This window comes from Leptodactylus fuscus, chromosome 3 (assembly GCF_031893055.1).
Source record: "Leptodactylus fuscus isolate aLepFus1 chromosome 3, aLepFus1.hap2, whole genome shotgun sequence".
Lineage (NCBI taxonomy): Eukaryota > Metazoa > Chordata > Amphibia > Anura > Leptodactylidae > Leptodactylus > Leptodactylus fuscus.
Window position 1 is genome coordinate 107,274,244 of NC_134267.1, and position 18,839 is coordinate 107,293,082.

Genomic DNA, 18,839 nt, shown 5'->3' on the forward strand with positions numbered 1-18,839 from the left:
AAATGAATTTCCTGTCTCAGGGCTGTCTTTGGATGATCCTGGGGCGATAAGTAGTCCTCCTAGGGCTGTAATGGCCGACCGTTGGCCCAAAGACCAACTGGGGTACAGGTAAGCTGTGTACACTTTCACCTCCAGCACTCAACTGCCAACCCTGGATCAGGGGTCACCATAGAGACAGGTCTCCTATAACCCTGCCCAGCGGCCTGTGATTGGCCAGGACTGAACCAAGGCAAGATTTGATCAATACAGGGGAACACAGAAGGGCTGGCTGTATAGCTCTATAATGTGATCATGTACATGAAGGTACAGGGAAACCACTGACATTTCCATAGATACAATTCACATGCTGCGATTTCCAAACTGGTTTTTGGACGTATTTTTCTGCAATGTATGGATTGTAAAACGCTGCGTTTTTTTGCGACGGTGTTGAAGCCACAGCCAATCTAAATGTGTGTCATGATATGTATCACAATATATGGCAATTACATGTTATGCTGTGAAATAGTTCTATATTGGTGCGGTCACTATTACATATCTATAATGTGATCATGTATATAAAGGTTTATGGTTCAGAGCTCTGCTGCATTATAGACACCACATGACATCACAGAACACATGACATCACCAACATTCCATGATGTCACAATTGGTATAGAAAGTGTACAGTTCTCAACCTGAGCCATCTTGTGTCACATCAGCTTATCTTGAAGAGGACGGTCGGTCCAGGCATGTAGCTCTTCACTCAATGCTGAGACCTTGTTCACACAGTAGGGCAGATAAACTAATATATATGCACTAGAATTCTGGCGTCCTTTGCGCCACAAAACTGGTGTCCATGCTTAGACCTTATTTTCTATGTGTTTTCTATGTTTTGTGTTGTATAAGGCACAATACTTTCTAACTGTGCATGTCCTACGACATGTAGGCGAGGCTTGTTGAAAAGGAGGTGTGGTTTAATTTGCCAATATGTGAGCCAGACATCGTTACTCAATTTTGAAAGTTGCGCCACAATTTAAGTCACTGTTGTTCAGATGTCAGCTCTTTCATATGTATGGCCTGATTTAGTTTTTTATTTTATTATTTTTTACAGGTTTATTTTGCTGGTTTACATTGGATGACCAGCACTTTCACATTTTTTAATTAAATGCTCAATGAGGGATGTGTGGGGGAGCTTTTAATTCAGTTTGTTGTTTGTGTTTGTCTCTTAGGCCGGATTCAGACGGGGTTTTTTGGGAATCCACGTCAGAATCCGGCTCAAAAAAACGCCTCCCATTGAAATCAATGGGAGCTGGTCATTTCCTTTTTCTGCGAGTGGTTTGTTCTCACTTGTGGAAAAATGAAGTGACATACATTTCTTCAAGCAGAATCCACGGATGATTGAGCTGCGGACGTCCACCTCACGTCATTCCCTCCCGACTAGGCACATTCATTTGGGCCTAATTCGGAGCGGAATGCCATGACTGGGTGCTGATGCACTGCACCAGCATCCAGTCACGGCTAGCTGTTTTTTTGGAACAAATTCTGAGGTGGCCACCACAAAAAAAATCTCGTCCAAAAAACTCCTGTCTGCACCCGGCTTTATATTACAAGTTTATCTCTCATGAGCTTATACATACATATATACAGCATACATACATACATGAAACATATATGTATACGTACAGCAGTAGGCAGCAGGTGAGATATGATCCAGGATGATATCTGCTTGCCATATCTGGGGTCAGGAAGGAATTTTTTCCCCTGTGGTATAACTCTCTGGGAGATTGTTTTGCCATCAGCCCTTACGAGCAAAGGGCTCCTTACCTAGGGTCCCAAGAACAACAACGGTACCAGTCTTAGATTGCAAATTTAAAGGGGATTTGCTGAGAGGAAAAATAATGGAGAAAACCTGACAGATATGGAATAACCTCAGACAGGAGCTTACCGTCAGGAAGTGGCGTATTGCAATCTGAAAATAAAAGTACCTTTAAGAGAGTACTTTAGGGAAATGCTGCAGAACTCAACATAGTAGTGGAGATAAGCAGCGATAATAGCCAACGCACAACCTTGCTAGATACAAGCAAGGCCAGTTCACCGATTATGGATACTATTTAGTAGATGAAGCAGGAGAAGCTTAACTTTGATGAACAGGTAGACTGCATGCTGGAAATAGGCCGCAGTGTGACCACAACACATTCCCCCAGAAACCTGGAACCTCCCTAAGGTTCTAGGCAAAGCTGGGTGCTGTAAGTAGGCATACCTGATAGAGTATGAAACAGGAATCAGACTCAAGACTTGGTGTATTCAAACATACGAGTCTGTTTCCCTACAGAGTAAACCATAAGGGCTCCTTTTTTTTCTAGTTTGAAAGGAAAATTGCTCATTATCAAGAGCAGTTTTGGTGTATTTTTCACCTCAAATTCTTCTGCATTCCTTTAACTGTGTTTCACTATGGGCAGAAAGACCCCCTCATTGTGCTTCTGGTAGGATGTAAGGGAATATGCTTTGTGCGGGGAAGGGGGGGTGGATCAGAGGGCCCCATGTGAAATGTTCACCTTGGGGCCCCGCAATTCCCAGTTACGCCACTGGAGGTGGGTACCTTGTTGGCTCCTAGAAGAACACTATGGTGAGTGCCCATGTGGAGGCCAGGAGCAAGACAGCTCAGAGGATCACGGTTTCAGGGGTTCTTCTCTTTTCAGAGATGGCTTGCAACAGATTTCATCCTTGTGCACTTTTTTATTATGGCACATATCCACTTTTTTGGCACAAGGGTAAAAGATGGCACAATCTTGAGCCTTCAAAAAATAAAAATCACTGCACTTTGGAAACTCAAACTGCATCTTAGGTCTGTAGCTCTGTTGATTTGCTCTGATTTGGAACCATAGTTTATTAAAATTCAGCTACATAAAAGCATGATGCTATACATTATTTTGAGGCTTAAATCCAGAAATGTAGACTGAAATACTAGCAACATATAGTAATGAATGGTTTCTATTTATTTAGTGTTTTTAGCAGTAAAACCAGATGCCCGTAATTGTTGGGAACAATGTTTTAGAACTTTGCAAGTGAAACTACTGATGATACAAAATTACAGAGCCAAAAATAACATCTGCAAACACGATTTGCTCTTCTTTCAGTACTTTTGCTGCCTCTTTATCTTAGATGTGCTCTACTTACAAAACACCAGAAATCTAAAATAAGACACAAAGCAACCGTATTCTGCCTTACTAGTGCTAATAAAGTTACCTCATTTCATTCCAAGGTCTTGCTATGAATACATAAAGAGAATGCATCCTAAGTACCCAACCATATTTATAGCTATAGTTTCTGAACGGGATTTTGAAAACGGTACATATTGTATACAGTAAGTTTCTACTGTTTCCAAAGTGCAAGAAGCAGGATATTGTTTAGGCTCTATTCAGACAACCATAGTGAAAAATGGCTGGAAAAAATGGACATTTCTCATGGCTAACTTGCAGCTGTGGGGCAGCCGTTTTCATGGATCCCTCATAGAGAAGTCATAAAAAAAAAACGAATTGTCTTTAATGGAATTGTGTGATGGCTATCAAAAACATGGCCATCAATATTGTTTGTGTGAATAGAGCCTTAGGTGGGGCATAGGCCTTCTGCCCTTGTGCAACAAACTGTTAAAGGTGGACATCCTGAATACAAGCCCCAAGTAGTGAGGACAATGTCATTACATACTGTAAGTACCTCACCACTCCAGAGCCTGCATGACTATAAGACCCTCACTAGAATGTAATAAACCAAGATTCATAACTCAAAAATTCTTATTAGCTTAGTTTAGGGGGTTAGTAAATGTGTCCCACTTTGTAGAATGTAACAGCCTGTTGCCTGAATATTGCTTACAGTTCTTTATTAGAGATGAGCGAACACTAAAATGTTCGAGGTTCGAAATTCGATTCGAACAGCCGCTCAATGTTCGTGTGTTCGAACGGGTTTCGAACCCCATTATAGTCTATGGGGAACAGATACTCGTTAAGGGGGAAACCCAAATCCGTGTCTGGAGGGTCACCAAGTCCACTATGACACCCCAGGAAATGATGCCAACACCTCTGGAATGACACTGGGACAGCAGGGGAAGCATGTCTGGGGGCATCTAACACACCAAAGACCCTCTATTACCCCAACATCACAGCCTAACAACTACACACTTTACACACTCAATACCACCTCTCTGACAGTAGGAAAACACCTTGAAACATGTGTATTTGGCACTTGCAGTGAGGAGAGCTTGTCACCAGCAGTGAATTTGGCCCTTGTAGTAAGTTGAGGTTGGCACCAACATTTGTTTTGAAAATCAGGGTGGATTGAGCCTCTAACCAGCAGAGTTTGGGCAAATTCATGGTGGAGGGAGCCTCTAAACACCCCAGTTTGGGCAAATTCATGGTGGAGGGAGCCTCTAAAAACCCCAGTTTGGACCAATTCATGGTGGAGGGAGCCTCTAACCAGCCCAGTTTGGGCAAATTCATGGTGGAGGGAGCCTCTAAAAAACCCAGTTTGGACCAATTCATGGTGGAGGGAGCCTCTAACCAGCCCAGTTTGGGCAAATTCATGGTGGAGGGAGCCTCTAACCAGCCCAGTTTGGACCAATTAATGGTGGAGGGAGCCTCTAACCAGCCCAGTTTGGACCAATTAATGGTGGAGGGAGCCTCTAACCAGCCCAGTTTGAACCAATTCATGGTGGAGGGAGCCTCTAAACAGCCCAGTTTGGGCAAATTCATGGTGGAGGGAGCCTCTAAAAAACCCAGTTTGGACCAATTCATGGTGGAGGGAGCCTCTAACCAGCCCAGTTTGGACCAATTAATGGTGGAGGGAGCCTCTAACCAGCCCAGTTTGGACCAATTCATGGTGGAGGGAGCCTCTAAACAGCCAAGTTTTGGGAAATTCATGGTGGAGGGAGCCTCTAACCAGCCCAGTTTGGACCAATTCATGGTGGAGGGAGCCTCTAAACAGCCAAGTTTTGGGAAATTCATGGTGGAGGGAGCCTCTAACCAGCCCAGTTTGGACCAATTCATGGTGGAGGGAGCCTCTAAAAAACCCAGTTTGGACCAATTCATGGTGGAGGGAGCCTCTAAACAGCCCAGTTTGGGCAAATTCATGGTGGAGGGAGCCTCTAACCAGCCCAGTTTGGACCAATTAATGGTGGAGGGAGCCTCTAAACAGCCCAGTTTGGGCAAATTCATGGTGGAGGGAGCCTCTAACCAGCCCAGTTTGGACCAATTCATGGTGGAGGGAGCCTCTAACCAGCCCAGTTTGGGCAAATTCATGGTGGAGGGAGCCTCTAAAAAACCCAGTTTGGACCAATTCATGGTGGAGGGAGCCTCTAACCAGCCCAGTTTGGGCAAATTCATGGTGGAGGGAGCCTCTAACCAGCCCAGTTTGGACCAATTCATGGTGGAGGGAGCCTCTAACCAGCCCAGTTTGGACCAATTAATGGTGGAGGGAGCCTCTAAACAGCCAAGTTTTGGGAAATTCATGGTGGAGGGAGCCTCTAACCAGCCCAGTTTGGACCAATTCATGGTGGAGGGAGCCTCTAAACAGCCCAGTTTGGGCAAATTCATGGTGGAGGGAGCCTCTAAAAAACCCAGTTTGGACCAATTCATGGTGGAGGGAGCCTCTAATTAGCCCAGTTTGGACCAATTAATTGTGGAGGGAGCCTCTAACCAGCCCAGTTTGGACCAATTAATGGTGGAGGGAGCCTCTAAACAGCCCAGTTTGGGCAAATTCATGGTGGAGGGAGCCTCTAACCAGCCCAGTTTGGACCAATTAATGGTGGAGGGAGCCTCTAACCAGCCCAGTTTGGACCAATTAATGGTGGAGGGAGCCTCTAACCACCCCAGTTTGGACCAATTCATGGTGGAGGGAGCCTCTAACCAGCCCAGTTTGGACCAATTCATGGTGGAGGGAGCCTCTAAAAAACCCAGTTTGGACCAATTCATGGTGGAGGGAGCCTCTAAACAGCCCAGTTTGGGCAAATTCATGGTGGAGGGAGCCTCTAAAAAACCCAGTTTGGACCAATTCATGGTGGAGGGAGCCTCTAACCAGCCCAGTTTGGACCAATTAATGGTGGAGGGAGCCTCTAAACAGCCAAGTTTGGACCAATTCATGGTGGAGGGAGCCTCTAAAAACCCCAGTTTGGACCAATTCATGGTGGAGGGAGCCTCTAACCAGCCCAGTTTGGACCAATTAATGGTGGAGGGAGCCTCTAACCAGCCCAGTTTGGACCAATTAATGGTGGAGGGAGCCTCTAACCACCCCAGTTTGGACCAATTCATGGTGGAGGGAGCCTCTAAACAGCCAAGTTTGGACCAATTCATGGTGAAGGGAGCCTCTAAAAACCCGTTTGGACCAATTCATGGTGGAGGGAGCCTCTAACCAGCCCAGTTTGGGCAAATTCATGGTGGAGGGAGCCTCTAAACAGCCCAGTTTGGGCAAATTCATGGTGGAGGGAGCCTCTAACCAGCCCAGTTTGGACCAATTAATGGTGGAGGGAGCCTCTAACCAGCCCAGTTTGGACCAATTAATGGTGGAGGGAGCCTCTAACCACCCCAGTTTGGACCAATTCATGGTGGAGGGAGCCTCTAAACAGCCAAGTTTGGACCAATTCATGGTGGAGGGAGCCTCTAAAAACCCCAGTTTGGACCAATTCATGGTGGAGGGAGCCTCTAACCAGCCCAGTTTGGACCAATTAATGGTGGAGGGAGCCTCTAAACAGCCAAGTTTTGGGAAATTCATGGTGGAGGGAGCCTCTAACCAGCCCAGTTTGGACCAATTCATGGTGGAGGGAGCCTCTAAAAAACCCAGTTTGGACCAATTCATGGTGGAGGGAGCCTCTAACCAGCCCAGTTTGGACCAATTCATGGTGGAGGGAGCCTCTAAACAGCCCAGTTTGGGCAAATTCATGGTGGAGGGAGCCTCTAAAAAACCCAGTTTGGACCAATTCATGGTGGAGGGAGCCTCTAACCAGCCCAGTTTGGACCAATTAATGGTGGAGGGAGCCTCTAAACAGCCAAGTTTGGACCAATTCATGGTGGAGGGAGCCTCTAAAAACCCCAGTTTGGACCAATTCATGGTGGAGGGAGCCTCTAACCAGCCCAGTTTGGACCAATTAATGGTGGAGGGAGCCTCTAACCAGCCCAGTTTGGACCAATTAATGGTGGAGGGAGCCTCTAACCACCCCAGTTTGGACCAATTCATGGTGGAGGGAGCCTCTAAACAGCCAAGTTTGGACCAATTCATGGTGAAGGGAGCCTCTAAAAACCCGTTTGGACCAATTCATGGTGGAGGGAGCCTCTAACCAGCCCAGTTTGGGCAAATTCATGGTGGAGGGAGCCTCTAAACAGCCCAGTTTGGGCAAATTCATGGTGGAGGGAGCCTCTAACCAGCCCAGTTTGGACCAATTAATGGTGGAGGGAGCCTCTAACCAGCCCAGTTTGGACCAATTAATGGTGGAGGGAGCCTCTAACCACCCCAGTTTGGACCAATTCATGGTGGAGGGAGCCTCTAAACAGCCAAGTTTGGACCAATTCATGGTGGAGGGAGCCTCTAAAAACCCCAGTTTGGACCAATTCATGGTGGAGGGAGCCTCTAACCAGCCCAGTTTGGACCAATTAATGGTGGAGGGAGCCTCTAAACAGCCAAGTTTTGGGAAATTCATGGTGGAGGGAGCCTCTAACCAGCCCAGTTTGGACCAATTCATGGTGGAGGGAGCCTCTAAACAGCCCAGTTTGGGCAAATTCATGGTGGAGGGAGCCTCTAAAAAACCCAGTTTGGACCAATTCATGGTGGAGGGAGCCTCTAATTAGCCCAGTTTGGACCAATTAATTGTGGAGGGAGCCTCTAACCAGCCCAGTTTGGACCAATTAATGGTGGAGGGAGCCTCTAAACAGCCCAGTTTGGGCAAATTCATGGTGGAGGGAGCCTCTAACCAGCCCAGTTTGGACCAATTAATGGTGGAGGGAGCCTCTAACCAGCCCAGTTTGGACCAATTAATGGTGGAGGGAGCCTCTAACCACCCCAGTTTGGACCAATTCATGGTGGAGGGAGCCTCTAACCAGCCCAGTTTGGACCAATTCATGGTGGAGGGAGCCTCTAACCAGCCCAGTTTGGACCAATTAATGGTGGAGGGAGCCTCTAACCACCCCAGTTTGGACCAATTCATGGTGGAGGGAGCCTCTAAAAAACCCAGTTTGGACCAATTCATGGTGGAGGGAGCCTCTAAACAGCCCAGTTTGGGCAAATTCATGGTGGAGGGAGCCTCTAAACAGCCCAGTTTGGGCAAATTCATGGTGGAGGGAGCCTCTAACCAGCCCAGTTTGGACCAATTAATGGTGGAGGGAGCCTCTAACCAGCCCAGTTTGGACCAATTCATGGTGGAGGGAGCCTCTAAACAGCCCAGTTTGGGCAAATTCATGGTGGAAGGAGCCTCTAACCAGCAGAGTTGTGGGAAAGCAGGGTGGAGGGAGCCTCTAACCAGCAGAGTTGGTGGAAATCAGGGTGGAGGGAGCCTCTAACCAGCAGAGTTGGGGGAAATCATGTTGGAGGGAGCCTAGTATTAGCAGAATTGTGCAACGCTTATGGTGGATGAGTATGAGGATGCGGAGGAATTGGAGAGGTTGAGTACAGACATGGAGTTTCATGTTGGGGTGCTTTACACAGGTGGGCACAAAAATGAAGGCTCTATCCAGTGGTGGTTCATTTTTATCAAAGTGAGCCGGTCGGCACTCTCAGCTGACAGACGGGTGCGCTTGTCAGTGATGATGCCACCGGCTGCACTGAACACCCTCTCAGATAGGACGCTGGCGGCAGGACAGGACAGCACCTCCAAGGCATATAGGGCAAGTTCAAGCCACAGGTCCAACTTCGACACCCAATACGTGTAGGGCGCAGAGGGGTCGGAGAGGACAGGGCTGTGGTCGGAAAGGTATTCCCGCAACATGCGCCTATACTTCTCACGCCTGGTGACACTAGGACCCTCCGTGGCGGCACTTTGGCGAGGGGGTGCCATCAAGGTGTCCCAGACCTTAGACAGTGTGCCCCTCGTTTGTGTGGACCGGTGAGAACTTGGTTGCCTACTGGAGGAACTGCCCTCCCTGCCGCCACTGTCACATGCTGGAAACATCTCCATCATATTCTGCACCAATTGCCTGTGGCAAGCATTGATGCGATTGGCCCTCCCCTCTACCGGAATAAAAGACGAGATGTTGTTTTTATACCGGGGGTCAAGGATAGCAAAGATCCAGTACTGGTTGTCCTCCATGATTTTGACAATACGCTTGTCGGTTGTAAAGCACCCCAACATGAACTCAGCCATGTCTGCCACAGTGTTAGTTGGCATGACTCCTCTGGCCCCACCGGAAAGTTCAATCTCCATTTCCTCCTCATCCTCCATGTCTACCCATCCGCGCTGCAACAATGGGACGATTCGAAGTTGCCCGGAAGCCTCCTGTATCACCATCACATCATCGGACAACTCTTCTTCCTCCTCCTCCTCCTCCTCCTCCTCCTCCATTAAACGCAGTGAAGCGGACAGATGTGTGGACCTACTCTCCAGCTGTGACGGATCGGATGCTATCCCTAACTCCTCTGTGTGATCTGAGTTATCCCTGATGTCAATCAGGGATTCTCTCAGAACACACAAGAGCGGGATTGTAAGGCTCACCATCGCATCCTCAGAGCTCACCCTCCTTGTGGACTCCTCAAAGACCCGTAGGATGTCACAAAGGTCTCTCATCCATGGCCACTCATGGATGTGAAACTGAGGCAGCTGACTTTGTGGCACCCTAGGGTTTTGTAGCTGGTATTCCATCAAAGGTCTCTGCTGCTCAACCACTCTATTCAACATCTGAAACGTTGAGTTCCAGCGTGTGGGGACGTCGCACAAAAGCCGGTGTTGTGGCACATGCAGGCGTTGCTGGAGAGATTTTAAGCTAGCAGCGGCTACTGTCGACTTGCGAAAGTGGGCGCACATGCGCCGCACTTTCACCAGTAGCTCTGGAACATTGGGGTAGCTCTTTAGGAAACGTTGCACCACTAGGTTGAAGACGTGGGCCAGGCATGGAACATGTTGGAGTCCGGCAAGCTCCAGAGCTGCTACCAGGTTCCGGCCGTTATCACAAACGACCATGCCTGGGCCCAGGTGCAGCGGCTCAAACCATATTGCCGTCTCATCGAGGAGGGCATCCCTCACCTCGGAGGCAGTGTGCTGTCTGTCCCCCAAGCTGATCAGCTTCAGCACAGCCTGCTGACGTCTACCAACGCCAGTGCTGCAACGTTTCCAACTCGTAGCTGGGGTCAATCTAACAGCGGAGGAGGAGGCGGTGGCGGAGGAGGAGGCGGAGGAGGAGGCGGTAGAGGAGGAGGAGGAGGGGGGTGTTCTTCTCGTGTCCCTGCCAGGAATGTTAGGCGGGGAGACGAGGTACACCGGGCCAGTTTGGGAAGCAGTCCCAGCCTCAACTACATTTACCCAGTGTGCCGTCAGTGAAATGTAGCGTCCCTGTCCGCATGCACTTGTCCACGCGTCGGTGGTCAAGTGGACCTTTGTGCAAAGCGCGGAACTAAGGGCCCGCCTGATGTTGAGTGACACGTGCTGGTGCAAGGCGGGGACGGCACACCGGGAGAAGTAGTGACGGCTAGGGACGGCATAGCGAGGTGCCGCAGTTGCCATCAGGTCCAGGAAGGCGGGAGTTTCAACAAGCCGGAACGCCAACATCTCCTGGGCCAGCAGTTTAGCGATGTTGGCGTTCAAGGCTTGCGCGTGTGGGTGGTTAGCAGTGTATTTCTGCCGCCGCTCCAATGTCTGAGAGATGGTGGGTTGTTGTAAAGAAACGCCTGATGGTGCCTTTGATGGTGCAGGAGAAGGAGATAAGACAGGACCAGGGGAGGATGAGGTAGAAGTCAACAAAGTGGCGGAGGCAGATGAAGTGGTGTCCTGGCTCGTCCTCTGGAGTGCATCGCCAGCACAGTCAGCAGTGGCAGTGGCAGAGGCAGAGGCAGAGGCAGTGGCAGTGGCGTGAACGGCAGGCGGCCTTTGTCCTGCCGTTGCTGCCTGCCACTGATTCCAGTGCTTGGATTCCAAATGACGGCGCATTGAAGTGGTGGACAGGTTGCTCTTCTCAGAGCCCCTAATCAATTTCGAGAGGCAAATTGTGCAGACAACACTATATCTGTCCTCGGCGCATTCCTTGAAAAAACTCCACACCTTCGAGAAACGTGCCCTCGAGGTGGGAGTTTTTCGGGGCTGGGTACGAACTGGAACATCTTGGGAGATTCCGGGTGTGGCCTGGCTTCGCCTAAGCTGCTGACCTCTGCCTCTGCCTCTAGCTACCCTTTTTGGTGCTGCACCTGCCTCAACATCCACACTACTTTCCCCGCTTGACATCCCCCCTGTCCAGGTCGGGTCAGTGTCCTCATCATCCACCACTTCCTCTTCCAACTCCTGTCTCATCTCCTCCTCCCGCACAATGCGCCAGTCAACTGGATGCCCTGACGGCAACTGCGTCACATCATCGTCGATGAGGGTGGGTTGCTGGTCATCCACCACCAAATCGAACGGAGATGGAGGAGACTCTAGTGTTTGAGCATCTGGACACAGATGCTCCTCTGTTAGGTTCGTGGAATCGTGACGTGGAGAGGCAGGTTGAGGGACAATGAAAGGAGCGGAGAACAGCTCTGGGGAGCAGGGACAGTTTGGGTTATTGTTCTGTAAAGCTTCGGAATTTTGGGAGGAAGGAAGACAAGACTGTTGGGTAATAGGAGGAGAGGAGGCAGAGTCTGACTGGCTGCTGGACAATGTGCTGTAAGCGTTCTCTGACAGCCATTGCAAGACCTGTTCCTGGTTCTCGGGCCTACTAAGGTTTGTACCCTGCAGTTTAGTTAATGTGGCAAGCAACCCTGGCACTGTGGAGTGGCGCAATGCTTGCTGCCCCACAGGAGTAGGCACGGGACGCCCTGTGGCTTCACTGCTACCTTGCTCCCCAGAACCATTCCCCCGACCTCGCCCACGGCCTCGTCCACGTCCCTTTCCGGGAGCCTTGCGCATTTTGAATTCCTAGTTAGAAATTGGCACTGTATACCAGTAGTAAAAATTGTGGGTGCACGTAACCCCAATATATTCTTTGAATTCCCAGTCAGACACTGGCACTATATGGCAGTAGCAAGAAATGAGGGTATTTGTATTCCCAATATACTCTTTGAATTCCCAGTCAGACAATGGCACTGTATACCAGTAGTAAAAATTGTGGGTGCACGTAACCCCAATATATTCTTTGAATTCCCAGTCAGACACTGGCACTATATGGCAGTAGCAAGAAATGAGGGTATTTGTATTCCCAATATACTCTTTGAATTCCCAGTCAGACAATGGCACTGTATACCAGTAGTAAAAATTGTGGGTGCACGTAACCCCAATATATTCTTTGAATTACCAGTCAGAAACTGGCACTATATGGCAGTAGCAAGAAATGAGGGTATTTATAACCCCAATATATTCTTTGAATTCCCAGTCAGACAATGGCACTGTATACCAGTAGTAAAAATTGTGGGTGCACGTAACCCCAATATATTCTTTGAATTACCAGTCAGAAACTGGCACTATATGGCAGTAGCAAGAAATGAGGGTATTTGTATTCCCAATATACTCTTTGAATTCCCAGTCAGACAATGGCACTGTATACCAGTAGTAAAAATTGTGGGTGCACGTAACCCCAATATATTCTTTGAATTACCAGTCAGAAACTGGCACTATATGGCAGTAGCAAGAAATGAGGGTATTTATAACCCCAATATATTCTTTGAATTCCCAGTCAGACAATGGCACTGTATACCAGTAGTAAAAATTGTGGGTGCACGTAACCCCAATATATTCTTTGAATTCCCAGTCAGAAACTGGCACTATATGGCAGTAGCAAGAAATGAGGGTATTTGTATTCCCAATATACTCTTTGAATTCCCAGTCAGACAATGGCACTGTATACCAGTAGTAAAAATTGTGGGTGCACGTAACCCCAATATATTCTTTGAATTACCAGTCAGAAACTGGCACTATATGGCAGTAGCAAGAAATGAGGGTATTTATAACCCCAATATATTCTTTGAATTCCCAGTCAGACAATGGCACTGTATACCAGTAGTAAAAATTGTGGGTGCACGTAACCCCAATATATTCTTTGAATTCCCAGTCAGAAACTGGCACTATATGGCAGTAGCAAGAAATGAGGGTATTTGTATTCCCAATATATTCTTTGAATTCCCAGTCAGACAATGGCACTGTATACCAGTAGTAAAAATTGTGGGTGCACGTAACCCCAATATATTCTTTGAATTACCAGTCAGAAACTGGCACTATATGGCAGTAGCAAGAAATGAGGGTATTTATAACCCCAATATATTCTTTGAATTCCCAGTCAGACAATGGCACTGTATACCAGTAGTAAAAATTGTGGGTGCACGTAACCCCAATATATTCTTTGAATTCCCAGTCAGACACTGGCACTATATGGCAGTAGCAAGAAATGAGGGTATTTGTATTCCCAATATACTCTTTGAATTCCCAGTCAGACAATGGCACTGTATACCAGTAGTAAAAATTGTGGGTGCACGTAACCCCAATATATTCTTTGAATTACCAGTCAGAAACTGGCACTATATGGCAGTAGCAAGAAATGAGGGTATTTATAACCCCAATATATTCTTTGAATTCCCAGTCAGACAATGGCACTGTATACCAGTAGTAAAAATTGTGGGTGCACGTAACCCCAATATATTCTTTGAATTACCAGTCAGAAACTGGCACTATATGGCAGTAGCAAGAAATGAGGGTATTTGTATTCCCAATATACTCTTTGAATTCCCAGTCAGACAATGGCACTGTATACCAGTAGTAAAAATTGTGGGTGCACGTAACCCCAATATATTCTTTGAATTACCAGTCAGAAACTGGCACTATATGGCAGTAGCAAGAAATGAGGGTATTTATAACCCCAATATATTCTTTGAATTCCCAGTCAGACAATGGCACTGTATACCAGTAGTAAAAATTGTGGGTGCACGTAACCCCAATATATTCTTTGAATTCCCAGTCAGAAACTGGCACTATATGGCAGTAGCAAGAAATGAGGGTATTTGTATTCCCAATATACTCTTTGAATTCCCAGTCAGACAATGGCACTGTATACCAGTAGTAAAAATTGTGGGTGCACGTAACCCCAATATATTCTTTGAATTACCAGTCAGAAACTGGCACTATATGGCAGTAGCAAGAAATGAGGGTATTTATAACCCCAATATATTCTTTGAATTCCCAGTCAGACAATGGCACTGTATACCAGTAGTAAAAATTGTGGGTGCACGTAACCCCAATATATTCTTTGAATTCCCAGTCAGACACTGGCACTATATGGCAGTAGCAAGAAATGAGGGTATTTGTATTCCCAATATACTCTTTGAATTCCCAGTCAGACAATGGCACTGTATACCAGTAGTAAAAATTGTGGGTGCACGTAACCCCAATATATTCTTTGAATTACCAGTCAGAAACTGGCACTATATGGCAGTAGCAAGAAATGAGGGTATTTATAACCCCAATATATTCTTTGAATTCCCAGTCAGACAATGGCACTGTATACCAGTAGTAAAAATTGTGGGTGCACGTAACCCCAATATATTCTTTGAATTACCAGTCAGAAACTGGCACTATATGGCAGTAGCAAGAAATGAGGGTATTTGTATTCCCAATATACTCTTTGAATTCCCAGTCAGACAATGGCACTGTATACCAGTAGTAAAAATTGTGGGTGCACGTAACCCCAATATATTCTTTGAATTACCAGTCAGAAACTGGCACTATATGGCAGTAGCAAGAAATGAGGGTATTTATAACCCCAATATATTCTTTGAATTCCCAGTCAGACAATGGCACTGTATACCAGTAGTAAAAATTGTGGGTGCACGTAACCCCAATATATTCTTTGAATTCCCAGTCAGAAACTGGCACTATATGGCAGTAGCAAGAAATGAGGGTATTTGTATTCCCAATATACTCTTTGAATTCCCAGTCAGACAATGGCACTGTATACCAGTAGTAAAAATTGTGGGTGCACGTAACCCCAATATATTCTTTGAATTACCAGTCAGAAACTGGCACTATATGGCAGTAGCAAGAAATGAGGGTATTTATAACCCCAATATATTCTTTGAATTCCCAGTCAGACAATGGCACTGTATACCAGTAGTAAAAATTGTGGGTGCACGTAACCCCAATATATTCTTTGAATTCCCAGTCAGAAACTGGCACTATATGGCAGTAGCAAGAAATGAGGGTATTTGTATTCCCAATATACTCTTTGAATTCCCAGTCAGACAATGGCACTGTATACCAGTAGTAAAAATTGTGGGTGCACGTAACCCCAATATATTCTTTGAATTACCAGTCAGAAACTGGCACTATATGGCAGTAGCAAGAAATGAGGGTATTTGTATTCCCAATATATTCTTTGAATTCCCAGTCAGACAATGGCACTGTATACCAGTAGTAAAAATTGTGGGTGTATATAGCCCCAATTCTATTGCTAGGGGACTTGCAGGGTATTTCTGGGGTGAAGGTGGGGGGGCACACCGTTGGAACGGGTATCGGGGTATATATCGGGTATACGGGAATACACTGACAGTGTATTCCATTCAGGATCCTGGGAAAGCTGGGTTGCGGCGATTGAGCCCGTCAGTGCCACGTTACACTGACAAGCTTCTCCCTGGAATTTAGCTCTTACAAGAGCTGTTGGTTGTCTTCTCCTTCCTATCCTAGCCTGTCCCTGCCTACCCAGAATCTAAGCCCTAGCTAGCTGGACGGAAACCTCCGTCCTCGGTGAATTGCAAGCTCAGAATGACGCGAAGCTGGGCGGCGCTGTTCTTTTAAATTAGAGGTCACATGTTTTCGGCAGCCAATGGGTTTTGCCTACTTTTTTCAACGTCACCGGTGTCGTAGTTCCTGTCCCACCTACCCTGCGCTGTTATTGGAGCAAAAAAGGCGCCAGGGAAGGTGGGAGGGGAATCGAGTAATGGCGCACTTTACCACGCGGTGTTCGATTCGATTCGAACATGCCGAACAGCCTAATATCCGATCGAACATGAGTTCGATAGAACACTGTTCGCTCATCTCTATTCTTTATAAAAAAAAAAAATAGCATAAAACTTTTAATAACTGGTTAAAATCGGCAAAGTGTAGTAACAAAGTAGGTGAGGAAGGGACTATAAAGATAAATCCCAACAGGGTAATATGGAGATATCGCTAATTAGGGGAGTACAAAACTATTCTCCTAAACACTTTCAGATATCATTGTTACACTCCTATCAAAATCTAAGCATCCAGCTGAAAAAGTCCCACTAGATTTTGTTGCTAGATCAGTAGGTAGGAATGACCTGACAGTTCACCAATGAGGGTAGATACAAAAAAAACAACGTTAAACAGGTGAACAAAACAGTATTAAAGGTATTCACCACTCCCTATTAGCAAGCCCCTTCCCCCCTGAGTAAAGGGAATACCCTGTGATTAAAACGTTAGCATAAGTATAGGGGTTCAATCATAGGTCCATTGGGACAGTAGTTAATGATAGCCCCCAATATGCTTATTCTCTCGACACGTTTCTAAATCATCAGGAGAGGTGGTATCGTTGCAAACATAAATATTTCTAATAGCTTGCGGTTACAACCGCAGTTCCTGGCGCCCTAATGGTGGATGCCAGTACTTTCAGTACTTCCCATTTTCTTCCATTATTTGTCTGTCTTTATGCTTTCTCTGAATTTTCTTAGTATTTTAATAGTTTTCTGTTTTTGATGAGCCACGGTATATATGTTTCTTGCATGATGTGCTACAAAAATACTTATATTTGCAGAATATTTAACATATTTTTTTTTTTCCCATAGTGGGACTAGTAAAGGATTATCTTATCTTATAATTTTTGCTTTGTCTGTATGTGGTGGAGGGGTAACCTCAAACCACAGGAAGGTATGTAATGCTTTCAGTTTTACAGGATCACAAAAACTTTGAACCATAAGCTGTCAACGCTATGGCCAAACGTGGTTGTAGCTTAGTCTGAAAGCACATAGCGTGATTTTCAGCCTGGGTTTCTCAGAGACCACAAAATGCATTGCACCCCCTTATACACCAATGTTTCATGTGGTTGAATGGATGCACAATTTATGTTTTTTTATTAGTAAAACATACAAACCAGTTCTTTACAGATAACTGCCAATCTAAAGAACCACGTGTATCATTCATGATTTGTGAAAGCAACATGTAATTGGTACACCATTAGCCTTGTTTCTTATCATATTGTTGTCCTGAAACATTTCACGGCTATTGCATTAACAGTGTGATAAAGATATAGACTGGGAGAAAAAGGTCAATACCAATCTGAACAGAGTACATGTATTACAGAGGAATAAAAGTGGCTTGGTGTAGGGCATGACTTTTATAAATTGAAGAAGATTGGACTAAAGTGAATGATTTATCATCAGCTACTGCAGGTCGCGGCAACCTAAACTTCTCAGATCTTAAACCACAGATCACATCAGATCACATGACCTTGTTCTTGCAATGTTTGTACCACAATTGCTGGAGCATATACTGTAATTCAACTATTATGTAACTAATGATCATAAAGTATCTAAATAAAGCTCTATGTGACTATGTTGTTCCTAGATAAATAGTCTGAATTTATTATGGAACTTGTGATTTTAGAAGATTTATAATAATTTAATTTTTTTTTTTTTACTTATATTCAGTTACAAGAGACAGTATACACGGTATACTAAATAAAATATAATGGGAGAATTTTTTAAAAATGGCCAGCACAAATTGAAAATTACCTTCCAAAATGAAATCCCTAATTTATAGGATATTTGTTTCTATCAAATCATTCAATATGGGAGCCAGCTTTTTAACTAGTAAGTTATTAGATAAATAACAGACTACAATTTAACTTTTAGTGCTTTACCTACTTTCAATAAACAAAAGGAACCCCTAAACCAGCCAGACATGTTCTATCAATGACTGCGATTAACCTGGATAATAAATTTTCAAATCGGCTAATGAAAACTGCAAGTTGTCATTGGTTGGTTTGGTAACATGTAGTCCTCATTATCCTTGATAACATGTAGGTCAAAAACTGTGCATATTTTTACTCAGACTCATTTTCTCGCAGATGGATAACCTGAAATGATTCAATGATTGAAAGTAATGGGCTCTATGAGTGAAATAATACACTAACAACTCAGGCCTCATTCACATCTGCGTTGGTAATCCGTTCGGGGAGTCTACATGGGGACCCTTTCCCGAACGGAACACCAAATGCATTGGGGCAAGCGGTGTGCAGTAAAAGCACAAGAACCCCATAGACTATAAAGGGGTCCGTGTGCTCTCTGCGCGCTGCCCACACAAATCATGCGGACATGAAAGTACTTTGTGACCTACTTTCATTTCCAGCTGATTCGTACTGGTAGCGCGAGGAGAACACACGAACCCCATTATAGTTCAGGGGTCCCCATGTGGACTCCCCGAACGGATTACCAAACACAGATGTGAACCAAAGATAAGGAGTTTTTCTGCCTAAAGAGCAATTCTATTTATTGCAGCCGCTGATATATATACACCACCAGTTAAAAAATTCTCAGATTACAACCTAGTGCAGACCTGGGCAAAGCCCGGCCCCCGGGCCATATCCGGCCCTCTGATTCAGACCGGCCCGCACAGCTTGACTAGAGAGGCGTTTCTAGGAAGGCGTATCTTGGGGGCTTGTCCAGGGGGCGTGTCTTAGTGCCGGCAGAAGATGGAGACATGTGGT